This window comes from Physeter macrocephalus, chromosome 21, assembly GCF_002837175.3.
Source record: "Physeter macrocephalus isolate SW-GA chromosome 21, ASM283717v5, whole genome shotgun sequence".
Lineage (NCBI taxonomy): Eukaryota > Metazoa > Chordata > Mammalia > Artiodactyla > Physeteridae > Physeter > Physeter macrocephalus.
In genome coordinates, this window is record NC_041234.1 from 97,819,964 (window position 1) to 97,842,122 (window position 22,159).

The following is a 22,159-nucleotide window of genomic DNA, read 5'->3' on the forward strand; positions in this document are numbered from 1 at the left end:
AGAAAAGGCAGTGTGGGGACTTCACCGGTGGCGCAGTGGTTAAGAATCCGCCTGCCAATGCAGGGGACATGGGTTCGAGTCCTGATCTGAGAAGATCCCATATGCCGCGGGGCAACTAAGCCCATGTGCCACAACTACTGAAGCCCACGCGCCTAGAGCCCACCGCAACGAGAAGCCTGCGCACCTCAGTGAAGGGTAGCCCCTGCTCGCCACAACGAGAGGAAGCCTGCACGCAGCGACGAAGACCCAACGCAGCCAAAAATAAATTATTTAATTTTAAAAAAGAAAAGAAAAGGCGGTGTGATGAATTATAAAGCAAAAGAAAAAGGAAAACATTAACATTCCAATATTTTGTGATTGGCACTTAATTAACCTGATGGCCCCAATTTATCAATCAAGTAATTCCCAAACCTATTTTTTTAATATTTGAGGCAAAAATCTTAGTAATAAGGGCAAACAATTTAAAATTTCTACACAGTGAATCAAGACAGAAGACAATATCTAAATGCAATTTTTTTAAAATGTAGGTCAATAACATCATTGTCACCTTTGACAAAGATCACCAAGGTGACCTTGCAATGATAATAGAGTATAGTATTATTAGTAATGATCTCCATATCCAGTACACTATATATAAATCATTCATAATAGACTAAAGTGGTGCTCTTGATTAGTTGCAATCTAATTGCCCGATGTGCATTTTTCATCACTGTTAATGTTGCTCAAAAAAGACATGGTTCTGCTCAAGTGTTCATGTAGTTCCATAATAGTGCTAAGATAGAATCTTTTAAGGGAAGACATTTCAGAAAGTACTTAGATCTAGACTACAAAAAGTATTTCTGGCTCTTCTGCCACATATACCAGAGCAAGTCTGTAGAAATTGGCTTCATACTCATCAGGCTGATTCTGCAAGGCAGCTAGCAAAATTGCTTTAAAAAACAGACTGCCCTATATGCAGCATTTTGCCTGGGTGAGATCCACAGAGGACTGGGAAGCAAGAGGGCTTTAAAATCATACAGCTCTTCTCTGCTCACTTCTCAATTGCCTTCTGACTGAAGCCTTTAGGAGTCTATCTCCCCCGTCATGATTAGAGAAGGCCAGTTCACACGACCTATATAAGATACCCCAGGTTACTTGCCATCACTTACCAGTTCCCAACATGTACCACTTCCCTCACCTTTTACCTTTTTGTTCGACTCAAGAATTCATTTCCACAAAAGAAACTGTTGACTGTCTTAATACTGCATGAGGGCTAGCTACCCTTAGAGAAAAAACAAGTTAGAATGTTTGACAGGACCATCATTGAACGCAACCAAATAATGCATACCAGAGGCAAAAACAGCAGGAGCCACAAATGTTAGAAATGCATCTCACAGAACAAGCTCTAGTCCTAAATCCAAATTGGAAAAGCTCATCAAGGGATCATCTGACCCAAACTTTCATTAGTGCCACTACCTCTTGTTTGGGCCCACCTAGAGAATAATATACTACATCCTTCAGTTCTCAGCTTCTTAAAATGAAACTATCATCTGAGACTGGCTATGGAGATAAAATGCATAAACTGGAGGTGAGCAGAAAGGTCTAAAACTCTGGTTCAAAAAATATATACATATATATGAACATGCACATATGTGTGTATAGATAGATATCTTTCTCAGATGCATTTAAAAAGTATAATTCCTACTCATTTAGAAAATGGGACTTTTTAAACTTGCTTTTCAATAATTACTCAATTATAAACTAATTATAACTATAACACCTATATTAACACTATATTTTCAAAGGACTTTGGGATGCATACAGGTCACACTTTATTTTACTAATGAGTATATCTTTACATATTGCTACACATGCTTTGACACCCCTAATTCTATTTTTCCGATGGGACGTTTACTCAAAGACGTTGTAGAAAATAATTGTGTTAATAGCAGAGACAGTTTCCCCATTACAATGATCAGTGCTCTCAGACAATTAATGCTGCAACACTCTGTATCCTCACTTTCTTCCTCAGGGCCTAGAGAACATCTAGGTTTACATTATTGGCTGCAGCTTCTTTTTTTTCTGGCAATATGGGCATTTGTAATGATGAGACCTGCCAAAACTTGTCAATGCTATTTTTCTTCTTTTCCATTAGAGGTGACTGTGGCTGAATAGCCAAGTAATCTATAGTCTAACTTCACTTAATTGTTTTTACTACATGACATGAAGAAATATAGTGAGTAATCACTTCTGTTTTACATGAAGCAAATTGCTAGTGCTTTCCACAGCAATATGAAGAAGGCTTAACTTGCCTAATCTCCCTCGAACATCCTGTTTAAATCCTGACATGAACTCAACCCTCCTTGGTTCTCCAGTGAGTGAAGACTAGATTGGGTCAGTGGATCTCAATTATTTTCCCTGGCTGTGGACCTCTTCAAAGTAAAGCTGCCACAGAACAGTTGGCCCCAATTACAATTGGTATATTCCTCTCCCTCCAGCACCGTCTCTCAAGGAGAATAGGTTTATACTCCTTGTTTTTTATTACCTAAACCTCACTTGTAAGGTGGCAATATTTATATTTGTGTTTTTGTTTCCTCTTTGTTTTGTAAATGTATTTTTTTCTGTAGTGAAAGTTATATGGACTTATTACAGAAAATCTGAAAAATACAGAAAGGAAAAATATCACCTATTACCCACCTCCTCCAAACAGAGATAATTATTTTTGGCACTTTTGTGCATCTTTTTCCAGTCTTTCTTTTCTTACCTATTGGGTATATATAATTTGGTATCCTGCTTTACCACTTGATAGTATAACATAAATGTTCTCCTTTTATCATAAAATATTTGTAAACATCATCTGTAACGGCCATAAAATATTACATTGTCTAAACGTACTATAGATCACCTAGCAATTCCCTTGTTGAACATTTAAGTTCCTTCATTTTTTGCACTATTACAAATAATGCTTGGTGAAAATCTTTGCAAATAATGCTTTTTCTGCCTTTCACATTATTTCTTTAGGACAAATTCCCAGAAGTAGAATTACTGGGTCAAATGGTATGAGCATTTTTAATGCTTCTGCTGCAAACTGCCAAATCTATACCAACTAACATTTCATCATGTCCTTATTATTCATTCATTTATTCAACCAATTCTTATTAAACACCTACTGTGTACCAGGCACTGTGCTTGCTAGGTGATATGGATGCAGTAGTGAGCAAAACAGACATCAAGTCCATGCCCTCAGGGAGCTAGTATGTTAGTAGATTTCATAAATCTAAATAAACAAACATACAGTGTGATACCAGGTAGTGATGAGTAATATGAGGAAAAACAGAAGTGGATAAAGGCATAGAAAATAAACCACGATAGGACTCTTTACATAAGACGGTCCGGGAAGGCCTCTATGATGAAGGAAAATTTGATCAAAGACTTGAATGAAGTGAGAATTCATTTCAGGCAGAGGAAATAGCAAGTGCAAAAGCCCTGAGAGACAAAAATGCATGTCATGTTTATGGAACAGAATGGAAGGCAGTTTGGCTAGAATGTTATGAGCAAGGTTTGGTGGGAAAAATGGAATGATATGAGACTGGATAAATAGGGAACAAATCCTGTAGGACTGTGTAGGACATGGTAAAGATTTTTTAACTTATTTTAAAAATTTTATCTTATGTGTGATAAGAAGCCAGCCATCAGAGGGCAGAGAGTGGGAAAATCAGAAGATCTTATTTATTTTTTAAAAGGATCACCCTAGCTGCTGTGTGGAAAACTATGTGAGGCAAAAATGTATGTAAGGGCATCAATTAGAAGGTTATTTCAGTAGTCCAGGTTAGCGGTGATGGTGGTTTAGACTAAAACATTAATGGTGAATGAGAGGAGAGGCAAATGATTCAAAGGATATGGCTTGAAGGTAGAGTCATGTCAGGTGTGAACAAAAAGAGGAATCAAGAAAACCCTAAGGTTTGGGACTTGAGCAATTACACCGAGCATTATCTTACAAAACAAACAAACAAAAAAACCCTTGTATTTATTTTTTCTAATTTGCATTTATTCTGATTACTGAAGACTGAGCTTTTTTCACATTTACTAGCCATTTTAATTGCCTCTTATGAATTAGCTTTCCACGCCTTTGCCCAGATGGCACTTATAAAATCCTTTCCTCCCTTAGCTTCTATTTCATTATTTCCTGGTTTGCCTCCTACCTCTCTGACCTTATTCTTGACCTGCTCTCTCTTGAAGTCTCCTCTTACTTCACCAACCTCTTTAGTTCAGTGTGTCTCGAGATTTCACCCTTACTTCTCTTCTCCCTCTACATATACTCCCTAGGTGAACCCACCTTCCTATGATTTCAACTACTACGTTGACTGATGACACACAAATCTCTACTTCCAGACCTGATCTTCAGATCTGTAATTTCCATCTGTGACAAATCATCTCTATCTGGATGTCAAGATAGTGCCTCATATTAAATAAATCCAAACCTCACCTCATTATTCCCACCCAAACTGGCTTTTTCTTCTATGTTCCCTGTATTGCTTAATGGCATTACCTAATTTTCCAAGCCAAAAGCCTCAGTGTCTTTCCTCTCTCTCCCTCAGCCTCTAAATGTAATCAATTTCCACGTCCCACTGATGTTACCTTATGAGTGGCTTTCAAATTTTCCCCCTCCTCTCCATCTTTACTGTCACTGCTATGGTTCACACCTTCATAACCGCTCACAGTTGCAACATAGCCCCTTAATGTCTCACTGCTACTACTCTTAATGCACTTCAATCCATCCTTCATACAGGTGCCATCTTTCTAAAACTCAAAGTTGCTGACCTGCCCTCCTCACTTTAAAGCCCTTCATCTAATTCAGTAGATTCTGCTACAATGCATTACATTGTGTAATTTTGGATAAACATCATAAAAACCACAATTCTCCAGTATAATTCTCCATGCAGGAAAATCCTAACACATCCAATCATTCAATAAATATGTACTAAGCCCCCTCTGGGTGTCAGACACATGTAAGGAAATAAAATAAGACATTATCCCTAACGTCTGTTCCCCAGACCTGGGTAGGAAATAAAATGACACTCTATTTTCCTGGTTTGGTATTCCCCAATGCTAATTTAGCCTTGTACCCTTTCATGATCTTTTAGCCCTGTGGACTGTGGGTCTCCATATTCTCTGACTGAAAAATTCTTAGCTATTCTTTAAGAGCCAATTCAAATGTCTGTCTCCCCCATTAGATGGTAAGTTTTTTTTAATGTCTTTGTAGCACTGGGTAAGCAAAGACATTTAAAAAGTTTTGATGAATGAATGAATGATTGAACAGATGAAGTTCTTTCTTCATGAAGACTGTTTTATGATGTATAACCAAAACCCTGTAATACTGAGGTCTTCAGTAAAAAAAGAAGCCAGTCCATGAGACTTGGAGAGTCTTTGTGGAAAACACTTGAGATTTCAAGACCCATTGTCCTAGAACTCTGAGTAAACATTGATTCTTCTTCTGCCTTTTCAACAACAAAGCAGCCCCAAGCATTTTGCTAAATGTCTAGGACCAGTGTTTCCTTATTACTAAGTCTAGTGCTGTTTTACACATTTTCTTCAACATATTTTACTCCATGTTTAGCAGAAATATATCGTTCAATTTTTCTCTATTCCATGTTAAATTACCCTTAAAATATTTCCCTTGCACTGATTTCTAATTGTTTATATTAAAATTACCTCACTTTCACAAGTTGTCCAATGTTTCATCAAGGCAATGGCTCAAACAGGGGAAAAGAACAAAACAAAGAAGAAAATGTAGCGCTCTTGTGTTAACACTCATGTATTTGAAACCAAAAATAATGATGTCATACCTAAGGGTTGACATTTTATTAGACTAAACATGAAAGATCAATCACAAATGCACTCACAATGAATGGATACATGCACAGAATAAATCTGTAATAAAGGGTACCAATACAGAAAATCGGTATGTTATTTTAGCTCCTACCCAAGATAATTGGAAGAATGTATGAGCCAAAAACAATATAAAAAATAATGTTTCACTTTATACTTATATTCGCTAGTATATACCTAAGGAATTGGTCAGATTTAGAAAAAGAATAAAAAGATTAATCACTTCAAAAACTTTAGTGAATGTCCCAGAGCTTCTTTTCTCATAAATCTATATACTCCCTCAACTCTTGGAAATAGCTGAAAGAAAGAAAGAGAAAGAAAAAGAAAGGAAGGAAGGGAAGGAGGGAGGAAGAAAAGAGAGTGATGTTATTGGTATTTCAAGGTACAAGAGTCTTCTTAAGTCAAAGTAATAGGTATCAAGTGGCCAATCAACTGCACAGCCTTCTCCCTTAGAGGTCACTAGATCTCATTAGTGAAATTTATTAAAGGAGTTTCTTATTTGACTTGCACAGCAATTCTGTCAATGCTTCCCTACATCGCTTAAAGCTCTAAAGATATGAGTCACAATCACAAAAATATATTCATTTCAAGCACGCAGTAAGCAAATAGGTGATGTATGTTTCTGTGAACGATGCTTGCAAAATCCACATCAAAAATGTACACATAATTTTTAATAAATATTCCTTTAGTCAAAAAATCCCATCCCCACACACATAAATACAAATATATTTAGGGGCTAGTTAATGGAGCAGGAGATCACACATCAATATCACTGAAATGCCTGCAATTAAGCACAGCAGCTTTAAAAAAAGAAAATCATTAATGCTAAAGGGGGGTAATGCACAGATATAAATTCAAAATGTTGATGAGAAACATTTGGTTGATAGCAATTGAGTTAGCTAGGAACACTTTGGGTTTAGAAAGCTTCCAGCCACTGTGTGGTTGTACTGTATTTACACACCTCTATATTTAAACACAGGTGGTAATTAGCAAGATTGAGACACCTTTAATAAGGCATCATCATAGGTGCAAAGGATGTGTAGCATGAGTTCATTATCAATAACTTTCCTGAATTAATCATCTCTCAGGACATTTAATTTTAAATGTACCTGAAAAAACCTGGATTACTGAGATAGGCCATCTGCAGTATCTTTTTCTAATTTCCCTGAACAACTGAAGAGTTTTCTTAAAATCTCTATATACATCTTGGACACAGGGAAGGCACTATCTAATAAACCAATTGTCCAGCTAATCTGGCACCTTCTCTTTGACAGGTGTCTAAACCAGATAGAAGCATTAGAAGTAATATAAACACTTAGAATCCACCAATTATACAAAACCTTGGAACTGGGAAATTTTCTCCTTGACCTTAGCCTGCGATCATATTTTCCCTGACGTATGCAAACTAATAGCAATGTATTTTTTATTTTGGTTGCTTTAAAAACCCTCATTCACACAGGCAGTTAAAAACACTAAGCAGTGATTCCAAACATTACAATGAAACTGGATTTCCTTTGATAAAACCATATAGGGGTTCTACTTAAAGTCACACACATATACATGCACACACACACACATATATATATATATGCAATCAACATTCTGAATAGCTACAGTACCTTTCATCTAAATAGGAAAACAATTTAAAAGTAAATATACAGTCATTTCTAAAGGGAAACTGAGGCTGTATCTTAACAATATCATTTGGATGAACAGTTAAAATTCATTGATCAGATCTTTGGAACTATTCAGATGATTGACTAATTTTTTTTTTTCACTGTACATCCAAATGCCAAGCATCTGCTGAAAGGTTAGAGGAAATCGACATGACAAAGAAGATATGACATAGATAGATACTAGGAAATCTACATGTTCAATAAGGACGATTGACTGAATTTTTCATGTTTTACTCAGATATTTTGGTATTTTTACTCAGATATAGCTCAAGTAACAAAAATAAACCAGTTAACAAAATATATGCAATTCAATACCCAATAACTGGATACTGACATCAAGAATATTCCCTAACATGTAAAAATGAAAATATTATTTTGCCTAAATTTTTTTTTTGGCCGCACAGCGTGGCATGCAGGATCTCAATCCCCTGACCACGGGTTGAACCTGGGCCCCCTGCAGTGGAAGCACGGAGTCCTAACCACTGGACTGCCAGGCAATTCCCAACTTTTCCTAAACTTTTAAATCCTACTTCATTCTATCTTTAATAATTCTGTCTGGGACATTTATATTTTGAAATTATAGTCACTTTAAAACAGAAAATTACCTGGTGACATATAAATATAGATATAGATTTAGATCTCCATTCTTTTTTTCCTTACCAAAATCCTTTTTGGGAATCACTCTTTCTTAGCCATAATACAGAAATTTGTTTACAGCTATAAATTCAGACAAAAAAATATTAGTTTATCAGAACCCATAGCTGATAATATTGCAAAAGGCTTAACATGGATTGAAATTCAGCTCATATAAGAGTTTGTGATCCCAAAGTTCAATTTTGCAAGTCATAATCAGCCACAAAAATGTTACAACAGAATATGAGAAACATTAAAAGGCAATTTCCTCATTGTTGACTACTTATCAACTGACAACTTAGTCAATTAAAATTAAAACAATCAGTATGCTTTATGGTGATGGGTGAAATGAGTGTTTTACAGATTTCAAATAAATGTATTCAAATCCATTTGGTCTCTGTAATAAAAAAAAGTGGGGCACAGATATTTTAATAAAATTGTTTTTATACTTGAAAAGGAAAAATAACTAATCTTACCAGAAAATTCAAGCATCATTTATATTTAACTTTACTGAGATCTCTAACTAGGCTTCTTCAAAGTCTACAAAATCATAATTTGACTGAACATATTTTTTCAATGTAATAGCTATTATGAAACTATTTTACAGCTGTGAATGTCCTCATAGAACAAAAAACTCTCTGTAGCATACACATAAATACCAACAGGAATGCACAAATCAAAGCTCTATTTCTGTGATTATTTTTAAAGAACTGCTTGAGTAGGGACAAGGCAGGTTGCATAAAATCTTCAGGAAAATGACAGAGATGGCACTGATTTTTATTCTTAATCATTTATTACTCACAAATTCAATCCCCCAGCCTTTTACAGTTACTCTCAGGGACCAACAGGCTGGCATGAAATTAAATTAACAAGCAGGTTCCCATCCTGAATTAGTGACTCCCAGCTGTCTGTCCCATCTAGTTTCCATGGCAGTAGAAGAATCGGTGAAAAGTGAGGTGCAGGAAACTGTAAGAAGCCAACATATCAAACTCTTTAAGTCGATTTCTTTAAGCTGATGAATCAGTACCGGGGGCGGGGTGGGGTGGGGGGAGGTAGAACTGAAGTTAAAGTGTTTTATTTCCTGGCTCTTTGAAAAGGCCAGTGTGTTTCTGTTTTTGTCACTGCTGAGGGATGCAAGCAACAGCTCCTTACACATTCCATAGAAGGCTGTAGATTCAGGATGGCATTTGGCTCATTATGTATTTTATAGTAACCCAAGAATGTTTAAGGGTCTCCACATGTATTTTAAAGCGTTTCATTTTATGTTTTTCTTTCTTTTTTGACATAGATATTAAGATTCATCAGCCTGTTAAATGACTCCAAAACATCCAGAAACTAAGTAAAAAATTCTCTCAACCAACCAGATGTTTGTTTGCATCACCTCAAACAGCTGGATGGTTGACGGAACTTTTCACTCACATATTTGGGTGTCACCTAGATACAGCCATAGAGACCTGTCATAAGTACCCAGGAAAAAAATATTAATCTTGGCACATACCTACCATAAACACAGATACGAAGGCTCTGAGTAAGAGCTTCACAGGGCGTAATTCACTGATATAAAAAGAGATGATTTAACACATTTTCCTGTGTCCATTTTCCAATTACCTTCTCCACTCCACTTAGAGTAGGTGGGAATGGAGAACCCAATATTTCAGAATCATTACATCACATTGAAAACATCATCCAAGAGACAGTGGTTAGTTGGCATATATGCATGTTTCACCATATGCTATTGTTTACCTAAAGTGGAGGCCTGGACAGGAAGTAAAAGTCAGAATTTTTTTTAAGTTGTAAATTATCCAAGATTATACTCCCAGGTCTAGAAATGTGTCCTGAAGTTACATAAGAATTTAACAGGCTTTATTTATCAGACTCTAAATTATTATTTTTAAAACATTAGTGATCCAACATCAATTGTAAAAATATTAACTAGCTCCAATTAAAACTAGTTTGCTTTGATTATATATAGAAATGTTAGCAGTACAATTAGTACAAATATTGTTATAAAAAACAATTTTCAGTTTATGCCATTATATTCCAGTTTCCTCAGCCCTATTTTTCATGGGTTCCAAATGTAAGCAATTTCATTGGTCTTGCTAAGTTGTACCATAGTACAAATAGCAAACTACAAAATCTCTATACATTATATAAATTGTCATAACAGGGTACCACATTTGGAAGAGACACATATGGTTGGACCATCAAGGTTGTTAGGAATAATCAACAGCTGTGTGAAAGCTTTTATAGCATTCACCTGCTCAAACTAAGCACAATTCTAGCTGGTTCTATTTGATATTTACTTTCCTCAGTTCTAAAAAAAAAAAAATCAATGGAAAACAGAAAGGAAAAGAAATAATATATTAAGCCAGGATTCAGAATGTTTTACCGTTTAGGGGAAGGAAACAGACTAATTTCAATTCAAAATAGTGATTTAATCTAATACTCAGAATCTGCAGATGATTTAAAGCAGTTTTTGTATATGGAAACAGTTCTGAAATCTGATTCCTTTTAATTTTTTATAATCAGCAGCTATATTTCTAGCTATTGATATATGTTGTTGATCATAACTGCTAAATACTATCCCTTACCATATTCTTCATCATTTAATCTGCCTGTAGTTGTGCTAGTAATCCAATTCAAACCACTCTGGTAAAGGATGGGAAGCTTCTTTAAAAAAAAAAAAAAGCACGCATGGATTACTACTTTTAAGGGTAAATCGACAGGAACTTAAATATATGTAATATTAATAAAATTATCATACATGTCTCATATCTGACACATGGCATTCTCATGAGATTGCTTCTAAATGTGTGTGTGTGTATGTGAGGGTGCTAGAACAAATATGTGAATATTATAAGAAAATCTGTTTTCGTTAAAATAATTAATCATCGTGTCAAGTATTCAAAGTACTGGTGTTCTTTTGACCTCAGGTCAGTAAGTACATAAGTAAATAAAAAGATAAATAAATCACTTGTTTGGGAAACCTTAGGAAATTTGTTAACCATAATCTATACCAAGTACTTGATAACTATACTGAAAACTGAAACTGATGGACTTTCCAGAAAAGCAAGCTTCAAGTAAAAATTACATGGATTCTAATTGCTATCTCTAACATAAAATGGAAAAAAATCTTTGTTAATACTGAACCTTCTTACCATTTCCAAGTTTTTAAGGCTGTCACGGAAAATAAATTTCCACTAAGCCTTCTGTTTTCAGAGGCAACATATCAAAAGAATATTTTGCAGTTTGACAATTTAAAGTCATATTGTACAGAATAAACTTGAATGTTGGACTGTTCTGCTTCAGCAAGAATCTTTGTATTAAAAGCATCAGAAAGGTACAATGACTATAAGGGAAACTATGATCATGTCAGCATTATTTACACATATGATAGCTGAAATGAAACACCGAGACCTTTAGAGTACTCAGATTTCTAATTAGGCCTTTGAAAGAGATGGTAGTTAACATATAATCTGATTTTACTTTTTAACACACCTATTTGTTTGAATATTTGGAATCTCACTTAATCTTACAGTACAATGATTCCACAAAGCATTCTTTCCTTCAGCTCCATTGTATATTTTGTCAAATGACATGATGGTTCTTAATTCATAATGGGGACTTAGAACTAATGGTAAATACTAATTCATGTGTTCAAAAAATACTCATTTTCTACTCTGTGTCTGGCATGGTTCTAGGGACTAGACTCTATTGGTTTTATTATACAAATGTTAACATTTGTTCATTGAGTTGTTTTCCCAGAAACACCTGTTTTTCAAAAACATTCTGGGGGACAATCAGAAAACTTTTAAATAACATTTAGAGCATGGATTCATTTTAGAAATTACCCAAACCCCTTTAAAATGCATCTTGTGACTTTCTTTTATTATCATTAAAAGGTTCCAACATGACTTTGGCATACTTGCAAGCGTTTAACTACCTTTTAAAAAAAAACTTTGCAAGGGTAAATTATTTAATGCATCACACACATAAAAAGTCTTATGAACTCGGACAAAAATGGCAAAACTAGGATTCTGCTCTTCCAGTTAACTACTTAAAGGGTCATACTATGCCTTATGAAAATTCATTTTTCCCCACGTTGAAAATATTAAGAACAAGGGTGAGGGGGCGGTGAGCAAGCAAGCAAATGCTGGGTAACCATGGAGCAGAATGTAAAGCTGTGGATCTCATCATCATCAGCATCATCATCACAAGCCTTTTCTTCTGAGACTGTCATCTTTCTTGGCAGCACTGGAGTACCCTATGCTCCAAATCGGAAGTCTTCGGACTAAGAAGATGGACAAGGATATTTCAGCCAAAAGATAATAATAGAGCAGACATTTGCAATGTTTTCCCCAAACAGCTTAAGAGTAGCGATTGATTCTCACAGTACAGTGTACCTGGTTTGTTAATTATAATCATAGAACAACAATCTAAAATTCAAGGAAGCTGTCTGTGACCCTCACCACGAACGCGATCAATTAAGTGCTAATCTAACAGTACCTAACAGGATCCACTGGAGTGTTTCGTTTCCTTTTGGTTTCTAAACCCGAGTGGCTACTAATTTCCCTTCTATGGCACTAGGAACTTCTCTTTGTATTTCTTCGGGCCACCTCAAATACTCCTCCGGATTAACATCCCAGGGAAAAAAACCGGGAAAGTTCAGGACGTCTCCTGAGCAATTGCATCATTTTGAAGAGCTACCCATATTATCATATCGCCCGTAGCACTGATGCAGATCCGCAAAACCCAAAGCTGCCGACGGCAAGCATGAGCAAACCAGCCCCCGCCCCCGCCCCTACTCTCCCGGTGGCGAAATAGATGTCGAGAAGACTTGTACTAGTGGAGTGAGATCGTCTGTCTCCGCAATTGTAAACAACCGGCTGCACTGGGTTTGCTGAAATCTTAAAATACACTCCTGACTGCAAACACATCCACTCACCAAGTCGCGCTAACAGTCTCCCCTTCTCCACCTCTAGGAAAAGCATCCTAAAACTGAACTGGCAATCCGCCCGTTGTGGAATGGAAGAAAGTGAGGTTACATTTCCTCAGGCATGCCTAGTGGGTACTTGGCAGTCCGCAGAGGTGCTGGCCGCTGCTAGATTGCCGGTACCATGTCTCAGGATGAAATGCGAAAACACACAAACCCGCGCAGCTTAAGCGCGTGGTTAAAGCCAACACCGACGGCTCCCAGAGCACCGACTGCTGCGTAATGACTGACTCTTATGACAGAGTTTGGGGTGTAGGAAGGACGCATTGGGTAGGGCCCCAGACGGCGTAGGTTAGAAGGAGGTCCTGCAGTTCCCCCCGGAACATGGGCCCCCCGAGTGAGGTTCAAAGAGAAATTCAAAAGCAAACTGGTACTAAAGTGCCTCCTAGCCCCTGAGCATCTTCTCTCAGAGAGACGGCAGGAGCGGGACCCGAGTGGCCGAGCCCCTGGCGGACGCTCCAGGTGGGAAGGATGCTGGAGGAGAGGCGCCCCCTTGTCTCTTCTCGGACCGAGCCCACCCCCCTTCCCAGCGTCCAGGTCCACTTGTTAGAGCGCCAGGGCTCTGAGCGAGAGCTGAGGAGAGGGCCCCCCTTTCAGAACTGGAGGAGTTGGTTGGCAAAAGTGTCGCCTGAGAAGCCTAATGAGCCCTCGAAGGGCAGCGCCCCCAGGGCCCGCTGAAAGCTTGAACTGCGAACAAGGCCGACCTCCCATCTCCCCCGGGTGGTCCAGAGCCCCGGGCCGGGCGAAGACCAAGAGAAGAAGGAGCCGAGGTTATGCCACCTTAGGCAGGACTCCCAGAGCGGACGCTGCCCGCCACTCACGGCCGGGAACCGCCATCCAACGCCTGCAGCCTTGGGGCGAAGTTCGCCGGGAGTCCTTGGGGTGGGAAGTGGGGGGTTGGGGGCCGCGAGCCAGAGGGAAGGAGGTGGGAGCCGGCAGCAACGCACCTACCTAGTCCAGGCGTAAGTTTCGATGGCGTCCCCAGGTGCGGTCCCCCGCCCCCTCGCCAGGGGCTCAGCCCCGCCGGGCGCTGCCCGTGCCCGGGACCTCAGGCGTCTCAGCCGGTTCCTGCGGGAAACGACTGTAAATCCACATTACTGTTCGAGCTGCCGCTCGGGCCCCCGCATCGCTCTCCTCCGGTTGGCGGCGGCGGTGCTCTCAGCCGGCAGCCGCCGGGGGCAGGGACCGAACCTGGCTACTACCGCGCCAGCGGACGATCGCTGCCAGGAGGGTGCTTGCGCCCGGGGTCGTACGTGGGTGCGAGAGTGTGTATACGCGTTTGTGTCCGTGAAAGAGAGAGTGTGCGTGTGTGTGCGAGCAGAAGGGGTGAGCCCAGCCCCCGGGGCACTCGGAGGTGAACTCCGGGCTAAGCCGGAGCCCGCCGCGCTCCCGGGTGCGGGGCCTCTGCACGGCTGATGGCTGTGCTGATGTTGCCGTGGCCGCCGCCGCCGCGCTCTAAGGCTGGTCGCGGTGGTGCAAAAAATGTTTCTCCGCTACTCGAGACCAAAAAACCTGCCCTGTCTACTGAGCATGCCCGGTTTGACAGCTCCACAGCCAAGGTTTTTTTTTTTTTTTTTTTTTTTCCTTTTCCACTAAGACTCCAGGTTTTAGCCGCAGCTGAGATGGGGGGGCAGGGGGGGAGCTCCGGAGGAGGAGGGCTTAGGGACCAGGTAGCGGGCAAAGGAAGGGAAATCGAGATGAGAAAGATCAGGGTGTTAGAGGGTGCAGAGAGGGAAGGAGAAAGCTGGGGGTGGAAGCAGAGGAAGGAAATAAGGATCAACAAAATTTAGATTTCATACCACAATGAGTTCCCGGCCAGGGTACTCTCATGACCAGATTCTATTTTTTCCGGAGGATTAGGTGGGGTGGGGGTGGTTCGGAGGAGTGTTTGTCATCCCCAAAGCAACCTGGAACAGTGTTTTATAGTCATGACATACACAAACGCGCGCGCTGTTGCACACACACACACACACACACACACACACACACACACAGAAGCGCGAACGCTACCGCGATGTGTAAAGCCTGAGGACTGACTTAGAAAGAATGCAAAGTCTCTTCCCAGTATAACTTTGGCAAAAAAAAAAAAAAGAAAGAAAGAAAGCGAGCGAGCGAGAGACCGAGAGAGAGAGAGAGAGAGAGAAATGTTTGGATTTCTCCTTTCCCCCTCTTCCCCGCCTTCCAGAAAAGCCAAGCCCGTGAGTGCGGTGCTTAAAGAGAGAGAGAGAGAGAGAGAGAGAGAGAGAAATGTTTGGATTTCTCCTTTCCCCCTCTTCCCCGCCTTCCAGAAAAGCCAAGCCCGTGAGTGCGGTGCTTAAGAGACCCGCAAGCTTTCTAGCGAGCGTGCGTGTGAGAGCACCGCCGACTGCCTCCCGCTGACAGTGTGACCCCAGCGCGCCAAGGCCAGCCGGCCACATGCAGCAGCCTCCTGGCGGCGCGTCGGGTCAGCGCTGACAATCTCCCCCTGGAGAGGGGCCCTGCGCTCCAGCTTCGACCCAGCCTGGCCGCCCAGGTCCTTGGGCTCCCCAACCCGCTCCGCCCCTCACCCAGCCAGGCACGAGGGCAAGTACCCGGACGAACCCCGCGCGCTGCCCCAAGCCCTGGATCCCTCCCTTCCCACTGTCTTCAGCTTCCTCGAAAAAGCGGAAAAGCGGAATCTGCATGCCCAGAAACTCGCTTTGGGAGCCTAAGGAGTCCTACTGGGCATGCTCAGGACTTGGGGCGCCTCGCGAGGAGGAACTCTCCAGCCGCCAACATCTGCACGGCTGGGCCAGATGTGAGTCTGAGGTGGGAGAAGTTGGTCCGGGATTGGGGTTTGGCTCCGGTTCCGTGAAGGGCGGCGGCGACGCCCACAGTCGCCTTCTCCTTCCTGGCTTCCCAGCTAGAGGAAGACCATGGGAGATACCAAGTGCCGAGCCAGGGGAGCTGCACCAACAGGAGTCTAGCGTACTCCCAGACCCCTTTCCCCCCAGCGCCACCCCCGCCGTAGGCAGGTAGGGGGCGCGCAAAGCAGCGAAGAGAGCCTCGTGTGTGTTTGCAGGGACTGCTAGCCTCTAGGTAAAGAAAAGAGAGCGCGAAGAGTTGAATCTTTAGGAGACAGACGTTACTGATGGTTTCCTTGAGTGAGGAAAGAAGGGCATGTGTGAATGTGTATGTGTGCACGCATGTTTGTAATTTTTCTCCTCAAGAGCAGGGACAAGAAAGCGAGAAGCTACTGCTGAGTTGCGAGCCCGGTAGGGGTTGCAATAAGGCACATTTGGAGCCTTGGCTGGCGCTAATTACCGGGAAGAGTTGCTCGCGGCGCGGTGGGCGCGCACCAAAGCTTCCAGCTGTTCTACTCCCTGGGTGGTGGCAGCTGCGTGAGAACGGCTTCCGGTCTGGATGGTCTCTGCGCTCCCTAGCAGGGGGGCCGGATTCAGTTTCCTAAAAAGAGAGAGTATAGGGTGACGCCAGGGATAGATCTCGGAACCGTGTGTTCCCATCTTCCCGGTTTTTGATACAGGTATTTGCAAAGAGGGAGCATTGTAAGCCCAGCACACTAACGAGGGGAGGAAATATAGCGAGCTGAACACTCACTCTCAGGGTAAGAATCGGGGAAGCAAGAGCATGTTTATTCCCATCGTCCCTTTTTAAACACTGCCTTCAGCTTCGGGCAGGAATCGTTTGGATCCCAGCCGCTCACCATCACCCCTCCCACGCCCACCCCATCGCTCTGCCGACAAAGAAACAAAAGATGACAACTCGACTCTGTAGGGGGATAGCAACTGCTTCCAGAACCATCTCTCTGTTGGGCGGTTGAAAAAGCAGCGGGGAAGGGATGGCTATAAAACCTGTGTCTAGCCACCAATATGTAAACGAACCTTCCTAAAACCCCCTACTCTCCTCCAAAACAAAACGAAAACATATATTTAGGAGATATGTTTACATATATCTCCTAAATAAAATAAAGATTTCTCATTAAGAACTACTTGAACCATGAACTGTGGAGGGAAAAGACTTTCAGGATACCTCCCCAATTCCCATCTAAGAGTTCTGGAAGGAGGAAAAAGAAACATCTGGCCAGTTAGTTCTCCAGTGACTGGAAACACTCTGAGTCTAAGGAAACTCTGTCACCAATGATTAAAGAAAGAGCTCCTCATTAATGAAAAGGGAATTTTGGCAGAATGAGACTTGGACAAATCATAACAGCCATGGAAATGGAATATACGATTTAAAATCATAATCATCTTCACACTCACACTGGCTGCCTCTTTGTTACTCTTTTCGAAGACATAGGGAGGAAGGGACAGTTGATCCCCAGGGATTTCATGAAAGGAGACTCAGCTTGTTTCCCTCCGGGCGATTCGGCAGTCTGTTTAATCATTTTTAGAAAACTCTCTCCTCTACCGCCTCCTCCTTATGTTTTCTCTCACATTCTTCCCTCTCATTTTCCTTATCCATCTTCCACAGCTCCCTGGGGTCCTTAGTTCATTTGGTCTGCGCCTGTCTCCCTTTAGTCCCTTCAAAAACATTGTTTCCCTTTCTAATTCCAAAGTACAGAGGGCTCTGTGACTTTTCTCCATTTCCAAAGAACTGATTTACTGCTTCTGGAGGTCCATAGCCTGATACTGTAGGTGGATTTCCTAAAGCGTTTATTCAACTTTAGAGATTCCCCAGACACATTAAAGCAACAGGAAATTGCAGAATTTTTAAGTCGTTTTGCTCATGGAACCAAGAATTTCTATTTCAAATGTGGATATCAGGAAGAAGCCACACTAAATTGCCAGTTTCAGAATGGCCAATGTGAAGGAAAATATAACCAATTGTAATGGAGCATGCTGTCTGTATAAGACAGTTACCCAGTTGCCTGGGTTATATTATTCAAATAATTTGCTAGGAATTGTTAAAGAGATTTGCCTTTTCGTTAACAAAGACCACACACATGCATGCATACCCACCCTTATACATTTATTCCCAGAACTAATGTAATTACCTAATTCAATTCCGCAAATGCTTATGGAGCATCTACTATGTGCCAGGAACTGTGCCAGCACTGAGAATAGGTAAAGAAATTACAGAAGCTAAGATATGTTCAAAGATTTGTGAACAATTCACTAATCAACAAGCATAAAATGAGTGACTGTTACCATGTACCTAGAACAATTCAGTCCTAGAGAATAGTATTTAGATTTGATTTTTTTAAGTATTTGTTTAATCCATAGGTTGCATTCTCTGCAAAGAATGGAAAATGGAAAATATCACTTATTTCAATCTTGTTTCAAAGTACCCTCATAAGTAAAAGTGTAAGTACAATAATATTAAAAGACTGAAGTCAATAACAATTACATAAAGAAAATCAATGTGAACCATCTGAAATGGAGGAGTTTTGTTTGGTTGCTTGTCTAATGGGAAGATGATTTCAAAGGCACACCTTCAATACATACTTGTTGTGGTGAACCATTATTTCCTATTGCAACTGATAACAGTGTCATCTAGAGATTAACTACCAGAGATTATGAATGGTGCTGGCACCTCAACTTTTGGCTACAGTGATTGGAAGCAGGAAAGGTAGCTTAATGATTTTCTACCCAAACAGTTTTCAAAAACAGAGTTGTAAAATTGCAGTCACCAGTTTGCTGCTAGAGTGCCCATTTCCAGTTAGCTACGGGCCCCTCTGGGGGAAGCAGCCACATTGAAGGAAGTTCACTTGAGCCTGGATGTGAACAGGTTGTGGCCATGATTCTGCATCCATATGTTCAGAGCAGATAGACACATTTTTCAAACTCAAGCCTCAGGAGAACCACAGACAAGCCAATTAAAGTCTTCTCTTTACCTATCCCTATTTAGTACCCAAATGGATCCTCTGGATCCACTTCTCTGGCTAGAGTTCCAAGGAGAAGCAAAATACTTTTTTTTTCACTTTGGGCTTTAGCAAGTCACTTTGTATTCCATATAGCAAGCCCTATTCATGGAAGTGTACATTCTTACAGAATATACCTTACTGGAAGGGCTCCATCAATGCTTCTGCACCTTACTCTCTGCACCTTACTCTCAAAATAAAATGTATCCCTAATACAGATTAATCATAACCTTCAGAAACCAAGGTTTCTCAGTAGGGTGTAGTGGCAATTCATTTGTATTATTGATATAATGGATTCAAATGATTGCCTAAATTTAAAATTATAGACAGTTAAAAGAATGGCACCTTGGTCTTTAATGTATATGAAATTCACTTATATTTGATATGCATACACATAAAAATATGGCAATAACAATAATTTATACCCTCATAAAGATGACATAGTACCTTCCCTTGCAGATCTGAAAGCTGGCTTTATGCTAGTGTTTGCCTTTTTATTGTAAATACTTTTAAGAATATTACTTTTTGGCACATTTTAACTATCACAGTTGTTGAAAAGGGGAAATACTGATTTCAAAATGTACCATGATTTCCGTTTGAGAGATGAAATTACACTCCAAAAAAGAATTTGAAAAGAGTATAGAACAATTAGGATTGTTCTGTTGGCATTTAAATGCACTTGAACTTCTCTCTAACTTTTGACCTCATCGTCATAACCTTTTAAGTGAATTATTATCATGATTGACTTACAGTTAACTATTAATTTGTATTGAAATAACTAAAGCATTTAGTGCTTCTAAAATGCATGCTTAATCATGGCCATAAGAAGACTTTTATAGCCACATACATTAACAATTGCTATTAGATGCTAACAATTATTAGGATAGTCTATCATAAACAGATTTTAAACACATTTTGTAAGAAAATTGGGAACTGATATGCTATCATTTTCCATGCAACACAATAAACACGAAAAATTTCTTCTCAGATTAAGGAAACAGCATCTCTATATGTATCTTCATTCTCTCATTCATACTTTCATTAGGCAAAGATTTATAGAATACCTACTATGTGGCTACTCAGTGCTAAGTACTGGGAAGAGAGTGATAAAGAAAACATATCTGTTCCTGCCTTTGTGGAGATTACAGTCCACTGGCAGGAGATGGACAAAACCAATCCCACGATGAGGGCTCTGAAAGAAAGGAACACAGTATTGGCAAGAGAACGGAAGAGACTCCATTTAGATTGAGGTAGACGTCCCTGAGGCAGCGGCTACTAATCTGAGGCATGAATGAGTAGTAGTTAGCATTCCAGGCACCGAGTAAAGAATCTATGGTATTCGACATGAGAAATATGCAATGTCAAGGTACGCAAGGACAGCCTGTGCATCTGGAGTGTAGTGAAAATAAGTAGTGTCCTGGGGGTGGCGGGTGGCGGAGAGTGACATAAGATGAGGAAGGAGAGGCAGGAAGGAGCCAAATCATACAAGGGTTTAGGGGCCTTGATAAGGATTTTAGATTTTGCCCTAAGGACAATGGGAGGATGTGTTATGATCTGATTTACAGTTCAATGGCTCTTTACCTGCGTCAAATTCTGATACTTGCCAACTCTCAAATAGTAACCCCTTTTCTATCCTTATTCTTCCTGACCTCTCTCTGGTCCAGAGACTCCTGGGAGTTCCTTAGAGACTTAAGGTGTCTGTGTAGTCAACACTATTTTCACAATAATACCAAGATAATATTTGCCTTTCACTCACATTCTCTTACAAATGTACATCAATTAATTGAATGCAAAAACAAATATGAGAATTTAGCTGTGTTCTATTAAGCCAGGTATTAAAGATAACAATACAACTTCTCAATAATTGGGAAAATATAGTACTTTTTCATGAAACTCTTATTTATTTTAACATGTGTTAAGTTTATTACTGTTATATTAAGTGCATCAGTACATAAATATTTAATTTCTTTCTGCTTTAACTTCTGATAAATAAATATCAATAGAGATAACCCACAAAGACAACAGCACTATGGGGTCTTCAAAAAATTTTTAGAGTATAAAGGGGTCCAGAGACCAGTGCCAACCACTGATCTTCTTCTTTTCTTAAAACTGCTTGTGGTTTCCCTCCTATCAGTATCTTTTTCTGTTCCTAAAGGCTCAGTCTTAGATTTACAATAAGAAATTGACTTTTACATTGCAGTCCAGAATGATTACTTACAACTACTCTATGATGCATTTTGAAATTATCTATTCTATTCCAACCAAATCAATTGCTTTCTTAACCCAGTAAAAAGTGTGGGTGATCTCACCCCATTTCCAGGTTGCAATAATTACTTCTAGTTTGATACCTTTGAGACCATATTCCCTGTCCCAGCATTCCTCCCAGGTGCCACCTCTAACAGCTGGCTAGACATTTCCTCCTTAATATTTCACAATTAACTCAAACTCAACTTGTTTAAAACTGAACTGATCCCCCAAATATTTTTAAATAGGAAATATGGGAGATTACAAAAGCATGTAATCTGAGATTTATATGAATTGACTAAAAATAAATTATTTACAAATAGATGCATGGAGAAAGGACTAGGAAAAGGAAATCACAATATTAATAGTGATTCATGGGATTGTTAGTAATTTTAATTTTCCTTTTTCTATTTCTATATTTAATTTTCCGTAATAAGTATGTACTAATTCATAATCAGAAAGTTACAATTAAAAAATTAAAACAGAACTAATCTTCCTTACATATCCTATATGTCTTCATGCCTTTCATTTAAAGGTATGATTTTATTTATCTCAAGATTTGCTTTAAACACATTTTTTCAGTCATGATCATTTAAATAATGCACACTCCTCCAAGACCACTTTATTTTATTACCAAAGGAATTCCAATTGCAGGATGGGTATAGGTAGGAGTCACATACCACCACAAAGTAGGTTCATCAATTTTCTAAGACACCAAATACATTGGTTGAAGTTCTACATGCTATAGGCTACTGCGGTTTTCTCTCTTTTATTTTTTTAACATCTTTATTGGAGTATAATTGCTTTACAATGGTGTGTTAGTTTCTGCTTTATAACAAAGTGAATCAGCTATACATATACATATATCCCCAGATCTCCTCCCTCTTGCGTCTCCCTCCCAGCCTC

At 39.9% G+C, this 22,159-nt stretch overlaps 1 protein-coding gene and 1 long non-coding RNA gene across 12 annotated transcripts in view; one reads left to right on the forward strand and one right to left on the reverse strand.

The window, feature by feature from the left end:
• TENM1 (teneurin transmembrane protein 1) overlaps positions 1-14,207 on the reverse strand; it is an 813,855-nt gene extending 799,648 nt beyond the window's left edge. For 9 of the 11 annotated variants that reach the window (XM_028482674.2, XM_028482672.2, XM_028482671.2 and 6 more), the window contains exon 1: positions 14,122-14,207. The gene's annotated coding sequence lies outside the window, so the exon portion shown is untranslated. Of the gene's footprint in view, positions 1-14,117 lie in introns of all 11 variants that reach the window. The other 2 variants (XM_055081841.1, XM_028482666.2) reach the window with 2 other exon arrangements.
• A 1,276-nt stretch (positions 14,208-15,483) lies between these two features.
• LOC114484706 (uncharacterized) overlaps positions 15,484-22,159 on the forward strand; it is a 48,614-nt gene continuing 41,938 nt past the window's right edge. Inside the window, exon 1 of the long non-coding RNA XR_003677894.1 lies at positions 15,484-15,946. This is a non-coding gene — a long non-coding RNA (uncharacterized lncRNA). The remainder of the gene's footprint in view (positions 15,947-22,159) is intronic.